Consider the following 14608-nt stretch of genomic DNA (forward strand, 5'->3'; position numbering starts at 1 on the left):
TTGATTTACCATGAGAAAATCAAGCAATGTAATTCACCATATTAGGAAATTTTAAAAAACCAGAAAACCACCATATGTTTATTTCAATAAATTCAGAAAAAGGATTTGGCAAAACCCAGCATCCATTCCTAAGGCAAACTCTCAGCAAGCTGGAAAAATAAGGAAACTTCCTCATCTTGATGAATGGTACCATGAAAAACCTATAGGTAACATAACATTTAATGTTATTACTGAATTCCTTCCCCCTAAGATCAGGAGCAAAATGAGGATGCCTACCCTTATTCAACATTTTACTAGAAGTTCTAGCCAGTGCAAAAGTCAATAAAATGAAACAAAAATCGTCTAGATAGAAAAGGAAGAAGTAAAACCAACTTTAATTGCAATTGACATGATCATCTACTTAGAAAATCTAATGGGACCTATAAGAAAGCTATGAGAACCAATAAGTAACTTTAGCAATGTTTCAGAATACATGATTGATACAGGTACATCAATTTTATTTCTATATACTAGGAACAAACAATTGGAAACTGAAATTTTAAAACAATACTGTTTATAATTCAATGGGAAAAAGAATAGTATTTTCAACAAATGGTGCTGGAACAAATGCACAGCCATATGCAAAAGAATGAACTTGCTCTCCTTTCTTACAACATGTATGAAATTAACTCAAAATAGATCATAGACCTAAATGTAAGAAGTAACAGTATAAAGTTCTTAGAAGGAAACATAAGTGTAAATCTCTGCCCTTGTATCAAACAATTGTTTCTTAGGTACGATACCAAAAGCAAAAGTAACCAACGAAAACATAGATAAATTAGACTTCATCAAAATTAAAAATTTCTGTGCATCAAAGGACACTCTTAAGACAGTGAAAAGACAATGCACACAATGAAAGAAAACATTTGCAAATCATATGTCTGATAAGGGTTCTACTATCCCACAATATATAAAGAATGCTTACAACTTAACAATCAAAAGACAAATACCTCAAGTAAAAAATGGGCAAAGGCTCTGAACAGACATTCTCCAAAGAAAATATACAAATGGCCAACCAGCACATGAAACATGATTAGTCATGAGGGAAATGCAAATCAAAACCACAATGAGTTACCACTTCACACCTACTACAATGGTTATAATAAAAACAAAAATAGAAAATAAGTGTTGGGGGAGGATGTGGAGAGGTTAGAACACTCCTACATTAAGTGTTTGAGGGAGGATGTGGAGAGATTAGAACATTCTCACATTCCTGATGGGAATGTAAAATGGTGCAGCTGCTATCAAAAACACGTTAGCAGTTCTTCACAAAGTTGATCATAAATTTATCATAACATCCAACAATTCCATTCCTATGTATACACATCATAGGGGAATTGAAAACACATTCACACAAAAATTTGTACGTAAAGCTTATAGCAGCATTATTTATAACAGCTCTAAAGTGGTAGCAATTCAAATGTCCAACAACTGATGAATGGATTAAGGAATGTAGTATATCCATACAATGGAATATTATTGAACCATAAAAAACAAAAAAATACTGAAACATGCTGCTACATGGACAAATTTGAAACTTTATGCTAAGTGAAAGAAGCCATTCATGGAAGGTTGTATATTATAGGATTCCATTTCTATAAAATGTATGGAAAAGGCAAACCCATGTAGATATAAAGCGGATTAGTGGTTGCCAGGGGGTAGAAGAAGGGGTGAATTGGAACTGATTGCTTATAGATATGGAGTTTCTTTTTGGGGGTGGTGGAAATGTTCTAGAATTAGATACTGGTGATGGTTGCACAACTTAGTGACTATACTAACAGCCACTGAGTTGTACACATTAAAATGGTGATTTAAAAAAAAAAAAGCTCTACACCTAATATGGGGCTTGAACTCACTGTCCCAAGATCAAGAGTCGCATGCTCTACTGACTGAGCTAGCCAGGTGCCCCTAAAATGGTGAATTTTATGTCATATAAGTTATATATCAGTTTTTAAATGGACAAAGGATTTGAATGGATATTTTTGCAAAGAAGATAAAAGGCCTAAAAGCACATTAAAAGATGCTCAATATAAGGGCACCTAGGTGGCTCAGTTGGGTAAGCATTTGACTCTTGATTTTGGCTCAGGTCATGATCTCACAGTTCATAATACCGAACCCTGCGTCTGGCTGTGTGCTGACAGCATGGAGCCTGCTTGGGATTCTCTCTCTCTGCCTCTCCCCCCTACTCAAAATGAATAAATAAACATTTTTTTAATTTTTTAATTTTACTTTTTAATGTTTTTACTTATTTTTGAGAGAGAGACAGAGTGTGAGCAGGGGAGAGGCAGAGACAGAGGGAGACACAGAATCTGAAGCAGGCTCCAGGCTGTCAACACAGAGCCCGACGTGGGGCCCAAACTCACAGACCACGAGATCATGACCTGAGCTGAAGTAGGAAGCTTAACTGACTGAGCCACCCAAGCGCCCCTAAACACTTTTTTAAAAAGATCCTTGGGGTGCCTGGGTGGTTTAGTCAGTTAAGCATCTGACTCTTGATTTCAGCTCAGGTCATGATCTCATGGTTCATGGGTTTAAGCCCTGTGTCTTGCTCCATACTGACAGCATGGAGCCTGCTTGGTATTCTCTCTCTCTCCCTCTCTCTCTCTGCCCCTCCCCCCTTCCTGCTGTGTCTGTCTCTCTCAAAATAAATAAATATACTTTTTAAAAAAGATGCTCAATATTGGTAGTCATTAGGAAAATACAAATCAAAACCACAGTATCACTTCATATCACTAAGATGGCTAAAAAAAATACAGACAATAACAAGTATTGGTGAAGTAGAAAAATAGGAACTTCATATGTTGTTGGTGGGATTATAAAATGGTACAGCTGATTTGGAAAATAGTTTGGTTGTTCCTCAAAAGGTTAAAAATAGAGTTACCGTATGACTCAGGTAAATACTTACAGGCATATCCCCAAGAGAATTGAAGACATACTATTCCACAATATATAAAGAATTCTTACAACTTAACAATAAAAAGACAAATACCTCAACTAAAAATGGGCAAAGGATCTGAACAGACATATCTCCAAAGAAAATATACAAATGGCCAACCAGCACATGAAACATGATTAGTCATCATACATACATGAGTATTCATAGCATTTTTTGCAATAGTCAAAAATTAGAAACAACCTACTGATGCATATGACACTATTAATACATACAACAACATTAATGAATCTCAAAATACTTTTGGTGAGTGAAAGAAGCCAGCCAAAAAGAAAAAAGTGCATATTGTATTATTCCATTTATATAAAATTCTAAAAAATGCAAGCTAGATAGTAACAGAAAGCACATCAGTGGTTACCTGGGGATGGGGCACTGGAGGGTGGATGGAATGATGTATTACAAAGGGGCAAGAGGAAATTATAGGGAATCATGGAAACTTGGTGGTGATGGTTTCATGGGGGTACGTATATGTCAAAACTTAGCAAATTGTACACTTTTTGTACATGGCATGCAAGGCATGCAGGTTCCTGTATGTCCATTGTACCTCGATAAAGCTATAAACAAAAAAGGAGTAGATCTTTGCAAGGTCCTTTACAGCTTCAGTTATACCTATTAGAGGGAATTGTCTTGAAGCTTTGTATCAAAATAGTGCTTCATACTAGGATGTCCAAATCATTGGGACCAAACTGGAGATTTTGCGTGGATTATTCAGAGACATGCCTTTGTTCTTCACCTTTCTGGGATGGTGTAGACAAAGCCTCAAAGCCCAGTGGAATGACAGAAGCGCACTGGCAAGCCAGTGGGAAGACATCCAGGGTAGAGGAGGAAACAGGGGAAATGACAGCCTAATGAGTTCTGCTTTTTCCAATTTCTTTAAGTCTATGATTCAGAGGATCAGCTTGCTGTGGACATTCCAGACCAGTGAGGTATCTCAGGTCCTTGAATGCATAGACATCCCAGGGGAGAAAACAATGGAAGACAAGATGGAAATGAGAAATGCCTTTTTCGGTCTCTTGACCCAAATGCAAGGAGCTAAGAGGATATGGAGGAAGAGGTGGAAGTGTCCCTTCCCTGCAGGAAAGGAGATTATGATTTGATGGGGTCTGGGGAAATCAAATGTAAGAAACTAAAGACCTGAAATGTCAAGCCTCCAGGGATGCCTTTTAGATGCATGTGCTAGAGGAGCAGAAGGAAGGGGGTGATACTCTCCACCCACCCCAGCCCCCCCCCCCATTAGTAGTGAAAGCCAAGAAGGTAAAGAATGAAAAGCCAAGGGGCATGCTTCAAAGTCATTTGTCAGCTGGGCAGCTCCTTAAATGTGCTACAGCTGATAGATCACCTTGTGGGGAAGCACTGGTGGAGATAGACCCAGCCCAGGAGGCTGTCACCCTATCCTCAGCCCACACCTGGAGCAGATGCTTTAATGCTTTAAAGGAAGACAATCAAAACTCTAAAGGCCCAGGGTGACTCCAGGCAACATTTACACCTGAGGAGAGTAGCATTTTCTTTTGATCCCAGAGGGTGATAAGTTATGAGCTTCAAGTCTGGAGCAGGAGAATTGAGTGTTCTTGTAATTTTATCCTACACAGCAAAGCCACAGAAACCCTTCTTATTCAGAGGAATGTAGACATCGAGTATCATACCTCATCTCCACCTTCATTTCTCCAGCTGCACCTACACCATGTGCAGTGCACCTCCCCATCACCCCAAAAGCTGCTTACATCTGCCAACATCATAATGATTCTTTAAATTAGTAAGGCATCTCATGGTTTATAAAGCCCCTTCTCCATTATTTCATTTTGATTCTTACTCAACACCATGAGATAGACACTGTTTCTCTCATTTTAAAAAAATGTTAAAATTTTTTTAATGTTTATTTATTTTTGAGAGAGAGAGACAGAGTGCAAGCTGGGGAGGGGCAGAGAGAGAGGGAGACACAGAATCCGAAGCAGGCTCCAGGTTCTGAGCTGTGAGCACAAAGCCCCATGCAGGGCTCGAACTCACGAGCCATGAGATCATGAGCTGAGCCAAAACCAAGAGCCAGATGTTCAACTGACTGAGCCACCCAGGCTCCCCTCTCTCATTTTTTAGGAGAGGAACTTGAGGTATCAGAACACAAATGTTCAGATTAATCCATTCATTTGCTCATTCATCCATTCACATATTCATTCAAATAATGACTGAACACCTATTATGCATCAGACGCTGATTGAATGCTGAAGACATAATGATGAAACCAGACAGCTGCAGTCCTTGCCCTTGTGGGGCTCAGTCTAGTTGAGTTGGGGAGGGAGGCAGAGAGACATTGATGCAACACAAATCACAAATCTAGTTGCAAACTATGAGAGATGCCATTACAGGGACAGCTTAGAGGCCAAAGCATCTCTTGAGAAAGAGTTAGTTGACCTTAGAGTTGAGCTGATGGATGAGGGGTGTCAGTCAGGAGATGATAGGGTGAGGTAGAGAGTTTTCTAAGAGGAAGGGAGAACATTGGGAAGGCATTGTGACAGGAACGGACATGGAATTACAGACAGAAAGGGAGTGAGAGGTAAGAGAGGAGTCTGGCAAGGGGGACAGGGACTAGATTATGCAGGGCCTTGCAGACCATGGCCAAGAATTGGGCCTGGATCCTCAGAGCCCACAGAAAGTTTTCAAGAAGAGCAAGACCAGCATGACCATAGCACTACGATGGACAGTGATGTGTGAGAAATGATAAAGATTGAATGAGGTTGGGGCAGTAGAAACCTAGATGAGTGTACAGACTTTAGAGGTAAAATTGACAGAAAGTTCAACCTGTTCACATGCCAGGGATGTGAATGGAGGTAGTGGGGCATAGTTGGTTGAAAAGTGGCCCCCCAAAAGATATGTCTACATCTTAACCCCGGAACATGTGAATGTAATCTTATTTGGAAAAAGGTCTTTCCAGATGTAACTAACTTGATGATCTCAAAATGATATCATCCTGGATTATCCAGATGGGCCCTAAATTTAATGACAAGTGTCTTTAAAGAGTGAGGTAGAGGGAGGTTACTGCAACAGAAGAGGAGAGGGTTATGGGAGGATGATGCAGCCCCAATCCAAGGATGCCTGGAGACACATTGGAAGCTGAAAGAGGCAAGGAAAGAGTCACCCCCAGAGACTTTGTGATTTTATTTTATTTTTTAAATGTTTATTTATTTATTTTTGAGAAAGAGAGCAAGCAAGCAGGGGAGGTGCAGAGAGAGGGAGACAGAATCCCAAGCAGACTCCACACTGTCAGCGCAGAGCCTGATGTGGGGCTTGAACCCACCAATGGCGAGAGCATGACCTGAGCCAAAACCAAGAGTCAGATGCTTAACTGACTGAGCCACCCAGGCACCCCAGGACTTTGTGATTTTAGACTTCTGGTCTCCAGAACTGAGAGAGAGTAAATTTCTGTTGTTTTAAGGCACCAAGTTTTTGGTAATTTGCTACAATGGTCTTGGGAAACTAATACATGGGATTTTTCTGTAAAATGGCTGCTTTTCTTTTTCTTCCTTTTTTTCCCCCCATAGTGTTACTTTTTAAAGGTTGGTACACTATTATACTCTCTCTTCATGCATTCAGGAAATGTATGAAACGCAAAGAAAAGAGAAACCAAGAAAATCTCGGTCTGTGACTAGGGTTAGAACCCATGTGATGGTTGGTGCCAAACTCTGATTGCTTTAGGGGTACAAAGTTGGATTTGGGATGAAGCAAAACTGACCCAGATTATCCTCCTGACTTTAACTTCATTGTTCAGAGCTCCACATCCATAACCAAACTGGCATAGACTCCACACCTAGTCCCCAACAGTCTTTGCTCTGGCTCAGCACAAAAAGGTGCCAGATTTGGGATTGGATAACATCCCACCCGATATAAGTCTAGATAAGATTAACCAGCAAAGTAAGAGGAAGAAAGGTTCAGTGGCCCACTGGGCCTTGGGGATAAAATGCTCGTTTGGGAGTGGCTCTCCTAGGCCCACTCATGAGGGCCTTACTGCCTGAGGAAGGAATCCACATGCTTCCCCTGGGAGATCAGAGTATTTATAGACTGTAGAGGGGAGGAAGGATGGAGGCCCCTGGGAGACGTCATAGAGGATGTGCAGAGGAAATGTAACTGCTCTGAAAGACCAACAGGAGGAACAGGGACCTGCGTGGCTCTGGGATGGGCCAAAGGATCAGAAAGAATTGAGCTGGAGGCAAGGAAAAGGGGGCAACTCTGTGCGGATGGAACGGCAGCAGGAGCAGAGGGGCAGTTAGTTCTTCGCCTTCTTGGAGGATCTCTCAGGACCTATTCTGCTAGTAAACAGTGAACCCTTTGAAGACATTTGAACTATGGGTGATTATCTGGATTCCATTGCCATAATATTTTTCAGGAACACGATCACTGTGTCAAATGAGGTGTGTCTGCGAGCGAACCTCTGGTGTCTCTGAAGTATATAAGAGAACCGGAGAATGTATGTAGTTTGCCAAGAAGTTGGAAGAAACATGGGAGTGGAATAAGCATTTCTGGGACCCTTGGAGTCCCTTTGGGAGTGGCTGAAAGGTGCTCTGCAGAAGGATTTCGCGTGCAGTAGAGCTGAGAGCGATCAATACTGTGGATGTTAAATAGAGGCATGCAGTTATGCTGCAACCTGGCTACTTCTTGACGTTTTGCAAAAGTGACAACTTGTAGTGGTTAGTATTTGAGTCTGTGTGCTTGGGGAAAGGACAAGTGTGAGAGAAAAGATCTCTGTCTGTGGCCAGAATTAGGATCCATCGATGATCATGATTAGGAGGCACTGGCTGCCAAGGTGAAAGGAGAATCACACAACTAGATGAAGAAGAAACCACAGCAAAGTCCAACAAGTCCCAACAACCAGGGTTTTTTGCCCTCTCCAAACAGTCACGAACGTCTTTGACTGATAGACTAGGTTCCAGGCTAGGTTTGGCATAACTAACATCATGCTCTCTGATTAAAATGAGTAAGTTAATCACTGAATATATCTTAAGCATGTACTGTATGGTAAGCATTGTGCTGGTTGCTCTGGTGGATACAGATGAGTTAGAAAGCTCAACTCTGGGGGCAACTGGGTGGCTCAGTCAGTTAAGTGGTTAGGCATCTGCCTCTTGATTTGGGCTCAGGTCATGATCTCATGGTTCGTAGGATAGAGCCCTGAGTCAGGCTCTGCATTGACAGCACGAAGCCTGCTTGGGATTCTGTCTCCCTCTCTTTCTGCCCCCCACCTCTAAACAATAAATAAAAACAAAGAAAGCTCAATGCTGGCCAATAGAATTCAAAAAACAAATGCTAAGTAATGATACAGTGGAAATTCATGTGTTCTGCTGGTGCTTAACCAAGCAAAGATCATTTGTCATGGAACTAGTTAGTGAGGCATCAAGTAGCAGCTAACCTCTTCGGCTGTTTTTCAAGTTCCGTTAAGTAGCTCCAGAGACAGGGGCAGCTTGGAGACTCTTCTTAAATATTTTTTACCAATGTTGCTGCTACTGAATTTCTTTGCTAATTAATTTAGCTTATGTCTTAGGGAACAGATTAGATAAGCGATATTGGAAAGACACATTATTATGAGGCGCTCCAGAAGGACTGGGCTGTGTAATGACGATCCTATACCTAACTACAGAGCTCTGAGCACCTGCACAGCCAGCTGGGGCACCACTTGGCCACTGAGTGAGAGCTCTATACTGGGAAGGCATGGCGAGAAAAGCAGGAGATGGGAGTTACTTAGAACCTAGATCTTCATCCTGACTTAGCCATCAGCTTTCTGTGTAACCTTGGGCAAGTCACTATTCTTGGGTGGCCTGGCCTCAGTTTTTCCATCTGCATAATGAGGGAGTTGGGGCTCTTTCTGTTATGAGATTTCTCTGATTACTGGCCAGGTCATCATTCTCCCGATGTCCTCTCCCCACTGCGCTTTTTACATTATTCCAGTAAAAACAACCACTACATAATTGGGGGTGGGGGACGTTCACATCTCTTTGTTATTTCTGCTAACTGTTGGTATTGATCCATCTAGGAACCCCCTGCACAAATTGTGATGATTTTGCCCAAATAAAAGTATCCAAATAAGGACATGATATATATCATAAACCCAGAGTGATTATTAATATGACTATACAGCTCCTTCCTGCATTCAATGGACATTTATGGAGATCTGCTTTGGACACCAGCACTGGTGGTGAGAACACAAAAATGAATAAGACAGTGTTACTAACTCAAAGTATTGGTAAGACATACACACAAATATCTATGAAAATATGTAACATTTATATAATGTTTGCCTTTCTAGGAGACCCAAGCACTATACCAAGTATTTTCTAGGTATACCTTTATTTAATCCTTCCGATAACTCAGGGAGCTAGGTACTAGCCCTTTTTTCCAGATGAGGAAACTAAGACTCAGAAAGGACAAATAATTTGCCTGAAGTTACCTATTTAGTAAGTGGCAGAGCTGCCTTACTCCAGAACCGAGATGTTTAACCATTATGTTTCACTGCTTCGTTGATTCAAGACAGTATGAGTTCGGTGTTAAAAGTGCAAATAAAGTGAACCTTCAAGAGAGTGCAATTCAGGAAGGTTAAGAAAAACTTTATTGGGGCGCCTGGGTGGCTCAGTCGGTTAAGCATCTGACTTCGGCTCAGGTCATGATCTCGCGGTCCGCGAGTTCGAGCCCCGCATCGGGCTCTGTGCTGACAGCTCAGAGCCTGGAGCCTGCTTCAGATTCTGTGTCTTCCTCTCTCTCTGACCCTCCTCCGTTCATGCTGTCTCTCCCTGTCTCAAAAATAAATAAACGTTAAAAACAATTAAAAAAAGAAAGAAAAACTTTCTTACCAAAGGTTCTGAACCTACCTCAATAGCTTTTGCTGCTTGTTCTTTTGTTTCAAATTCCACAAAGCAAATCCCTTCAGATCTCCAGTAGATTTATAATGTGGTATACTTATATAAACAACGGGGCCACATTTCCCTAATACTCTTGCAATCCAGCCATGATTAACATTTTGGGGAAGTAATGCCTACGATAAATTAGAAGCAATATTAAATATACAATATTACTCTTTCTCTAGGTCAATAAATTTTTACTTGTAATATTTTTTTAGAAAGTGCAAATAAAGTGATATATGGGCCTAGAGATGTGAGCATTTGCTTCTCAAAGCTTAGTGAGGAAAGAGCCTTCAGTTAGGGCTTTAAGGTTAGGCAGGCCTGGGAAAACTACTTAACGTCTATAAGCCTCAGTTGCTTCATCTGTAAAATGGGGATGTTAAGGAAAAGGACTACTTCACAGGTGTGAGGATTAAATGAATTAATACATGTAAAGCATTCAGAACAGTGCTTGACACATGGCACATGCTCAATAAATTTCAGTATATCAGCATCATCATCACCATCATCATCGTCGTCGTCGTCATCTGTGGGGACAGGCAAAGAGGAATAGGCTGCAACAGGATTGCACTCTGTGGTTTCAGTAGCCAGACCTGCAGGTTAATAGTTGGGTTATAAACTGCCAGAGGTAATCCCTTTTTGCATTGACTTTGAAGCAGGGTGAGCTCCATTTAGAGCAGCTAAATGAAAGTCACTAAAGTGTCTCTTTGCTCAAAAGGATGAAGCTTGATATTACCCTAGGGTAGGACATTGTCTCCCAAAGACCCCCGTTAAAATGAATACCATACCTAGGAGGCAAAACCTCAAACCAGTATCACACATTAACTCCCTGGATCAAATGCATTCAGCAGATTGGCTCCAGCAGAGATCGGTGCTTTGGGGGAATAAGACAGTGAGCAGTTTTGATGGCTACTAAAAAAACAGGTGTGGATGGAGCAGAGCAAAGACAGAGCCTTTCCTTCTTGATCAGTTCCAAGAGGCCAGAGGTCTGAGCCCTAAGCAGGAGGGGCGTGTCAGGAAGAAGAGAAAAGTAACATCGAATGAGCAACTTCCATGGACTAGGGACCACGCTGCTAAGTTCTTTACATGCATTATCTTATTGAATCTTGCAACCATAATACGGTAGGTACTATTACTATCCTCATTTAACAGCTGAAGAGATGGAGGTTCAGAGAGGTTAAATCACTTTCCCAGGGTCACACAGTCAGTGAATGACACTGATGAGGGGGAATTTGAATTCAGTTATTTGAAATTCTAAAAGCTGAGTCTTTTCTTTTTCTTTTTCTTTTTTTAATTTTTTTAATGTTTATTTACTTTTGAGACAGAGAGAGACAGAGCATGAACGGGGGACGGTCAGAGAGAGAGGGAGACACAGAATCCGAAGCAGGCTCCAGGCTCCGAGCTGTCAGCACAGAGCCCGACGTGGGGCTTGAACTCACTGACCGTGAGATCATAACCTGAGCCGAAGTCGGACGCTTAACCGACTGAGCCACCGAGGCGCCCCAAAGCTGAGTCTTTTCTGGTATACCACAGTGGTCACTCAAACCCAGAAGACAGAGCTGGATGAATCAATGGAAGGGCATCAACTGGTGATGGTGACATAGGACACTAGCAGTGCTGAATAGCTTGTGCACAGCAGTGATAGGGTAACAAGACACAAAATGGCTTCACATAGGTCAGCTATCTCATGTCTGTGTTCAATAATACACTGAGTCCTACCCCTGCCCCCAGGATTGTCCCTGACCTTGATTGGAAACTGAGTCTTATCCTGACCCAATACTCCTATGCAACAATGCACTTCAGAGCTGCTTGTTGCCTTGGGGCTGCAGGGTGGAGGTGGTTTCGTGTACGTCCTCTGTGCCCCTGAAGAAGCACTTTAAAACATTTATTTGCTGGGGCACCTGGGTGGCTCAGTCGATTAAGCATCTGACTTGGGCTCAGGTCATGATCTCGCGGTTGGTGAGTTTGAGCCCCACGTCAGGGTCTATGCTGTCAGCACAGAGCCTGCTTCGGATCTTTTGTCCTCTCTCTCTGCCCCTCCCCCACCCCCCCCCTCAAAAATAAACATAAAAACATTTATTTGCTGATATTAACTCAATGGTATCATCTTTTTCAACAAATGAACAAAGGCAGCACAGTTATGTCAACAGTTATTTCTTCAACAAGCAGTTTCCAGGTGCCGAGTATGTGCTAGGCACTATCCTCAGTATTATCATTCCAGCGACCTTAAAGTCGGTGAGTGGATGGGACGCCTGGGTGGCTCAGTCACTTAGGCATCCAACTTCAGCTCAGGTCATGATCTCACGGTCTGTGGGTTCAAGCCCCACATCGGGCTCTGTGCTGACAGCTTGGAGCCTGGAGCCTGCTTCGGATTCTGTGTCTCCCTCTCTCTCTGCCCCTCCCCTGCTCATGTTCTGTCTCAAAAATAAATAAAAACATTAAAAAAAATTTTTTTAAAAGTCAGTAAGTGGAGACAGATATGAAAACTGGTCATTTGAATATGATATTAAGATCTATGGGAGTCCCTGGGGGTTTCAGAGTGAGCAATCAATGTTGCATTCCTTGCCTTATGGGCCTCAATTCCAGAATGGGTATGCTGGTGGTGGACCCTTTCCACAGGCCCACAACGCACAGCATGCAGACACAGAAGTGCTCCCAACTCATCGCAGGAGTAGCTGCCAATAAAAGATACAGCCACAGCTGTTATGAAGAGGGCAAATTCTCTGTAGTCAAGAGTAGCCTGAGAAAGGAGGAAGATGAAATCTTGGATCTGGGACTGGAAAAAATGGAGGGAACTTGGTTAAATGGAGAGACAGATTAGATTAAAACATGATTCTCCCATGTGTTCAACTCTTTAAATCTTGCTTTTAAATGCATGCCTTCTATTTACTTTGCGCTGCTTGCCTTGAATGCTATTGGTTTGCTTTTGTATTTTTTCCCCTTGTGTATTTGAAGTTAGGTAAAGTGAGAAAAAGGATTACAGGACAAAGAAGAATGAATGAGGTGCTTTAAACCCAGCACTGTGTGATAGAACTTTATCAATGACTGGAAGTTTCTGTTCTGTGCTGTCCAATATGGTCACCATGGGCCACATGTTGCTACTAAGCAACTGAATTGAGGCCAATGTGACAGAGGAAATGACTTTTTCATTTTATTTTAAATATTACTAGTATCCACTGTATTGGAAAGTGCAGCTCAAACCACTCAGCAAATAGCCCATGCACACCCTAGTAAAGGTGTTCCTAGGGGCGCCTGGGTGGCTGAGTTGGTTGAGTGTCCAACTTTGGCTCAGGTCATGATCTCTCAGTCTGTGAGATCAAGCCCTCCATCTGGCTTGTTGCTGTCAGTGCAGAGCCTGCTTCGGATCCTCTGTCCCCCTCTCTCTGCCCCTCCCCCACTTGTGCTCTCTCAAAAATAAAAAAATGTACAAATGCTTCTATTAACCTAGTTATGGGGGCACTCATTTGGGGTTTAACAGGCTTGATCCATCAGGGGCTGGAGGATCACACTTCCTATAAATGACCCTACAAGGGTTTGTTCCTCATTTGCACAGTGCCTTCAGGTACCTTATCTCATTTAATCCCCTAAGAACCCTGAAGAGGAGAGGATAGAGATGATCATCCTCATGAAATCCAGTAAGCAGGTAACGTTAGCAAGCCCCTACAGCAGATAAGGGTGCAGACTCAAGGCCAGGTGTTTGTCCTCCTAATTGGGAGGCTCTTTCCAGGGGGACAGCACCAGCGGAAATGAAATCATGTTACTAACGCCAACTGCTCGCAGCCTAGGCCTTATGTTGCAGGATTTTATTACCTCAATACCCGGAATTTGTTGTCTCGCTGCTTCGAAGAATGAAGAGGTGGACACAAAATGAGCTGCAGGCAAAAGTTTATTAGAATATCAGATTAGAAAGGAAGAACAGTAGGAAAGCTCTCTTTACAGAGAGGGGGGCATTCAAAAGTGAGTGCCCATGGACTATAGGCAAGGGTCCTTGCTTTATAAGGTTCTGGTCAGCTCCCCTACCCTTCCCCCTTGTTCCTTCTCAGGCCCTACCCTTATTGGCTGGACAACTCTAGGTGCTGGGTTGTCCATTCCTGATTGGCTCTAATCCCATTGTATGAGGGGTGGTCTATGGTCATACTGTTCCTTGTGGGTCATAGGTTTTATGGTCTACTACTTATTTTTAGTCAGGTCTTTTGTCAGACTCCTGAGGGAAACCTGAGGGGGAGCAGGTGGGGTCCATTACATTCTTAAAAGGAACCTTAAGCCCGAGGGAGTTTGCCGTAGTCAGACATTCCCAGCATTGTTCCAAAATATGTGTTTGTCCCCCCCCAGGGACCTCAGGTCCTATCCTTTCCCTCTCTACCTATTTTATCCTCTCTTTCCCTATCATACGTACAGATGAAGAGAGGCACTCTGCTTCACATGGCTCTGCCTTTTTCCTACTGGACTGTGGCTAATAGGGTCATAGACTATTAACAGGAACCCTCTTTTAGTCCCTTCCCACTGCCTTGATTGACGCAATATGGATGTTTTTGAAAACTTCATTTATATATTCAAAATTAGGTACTGAGCCCCAACCGGGTCCCAGTCAGTGTTCTAGATCTGGGATACAGCTGTGCACAAAGCAGAGATCCCCTTCTTGTGGAGTTGACAGTATGAGTGGGGGGAGACAGACAAGAAATAGTGTATATACTGGATTGTTTTAACATTTCAAAAATATTTTAAATAGGTCGTGGTCTCT

This window comes from Panthera pardus, unplaced genomic scaffold, assembly GCF_024362965.1.
Source record: "Panthera pardus isolate Hobbes unplaced genomic scaffold, ASM2436296v1 HiC_scaffold_27, whole genome shotgun sequence".
NCBI lineage: Eukaryota > Metazoa > Chordata > Mammalia > Carnivora > Felidae > Panthera > Panthera pardus.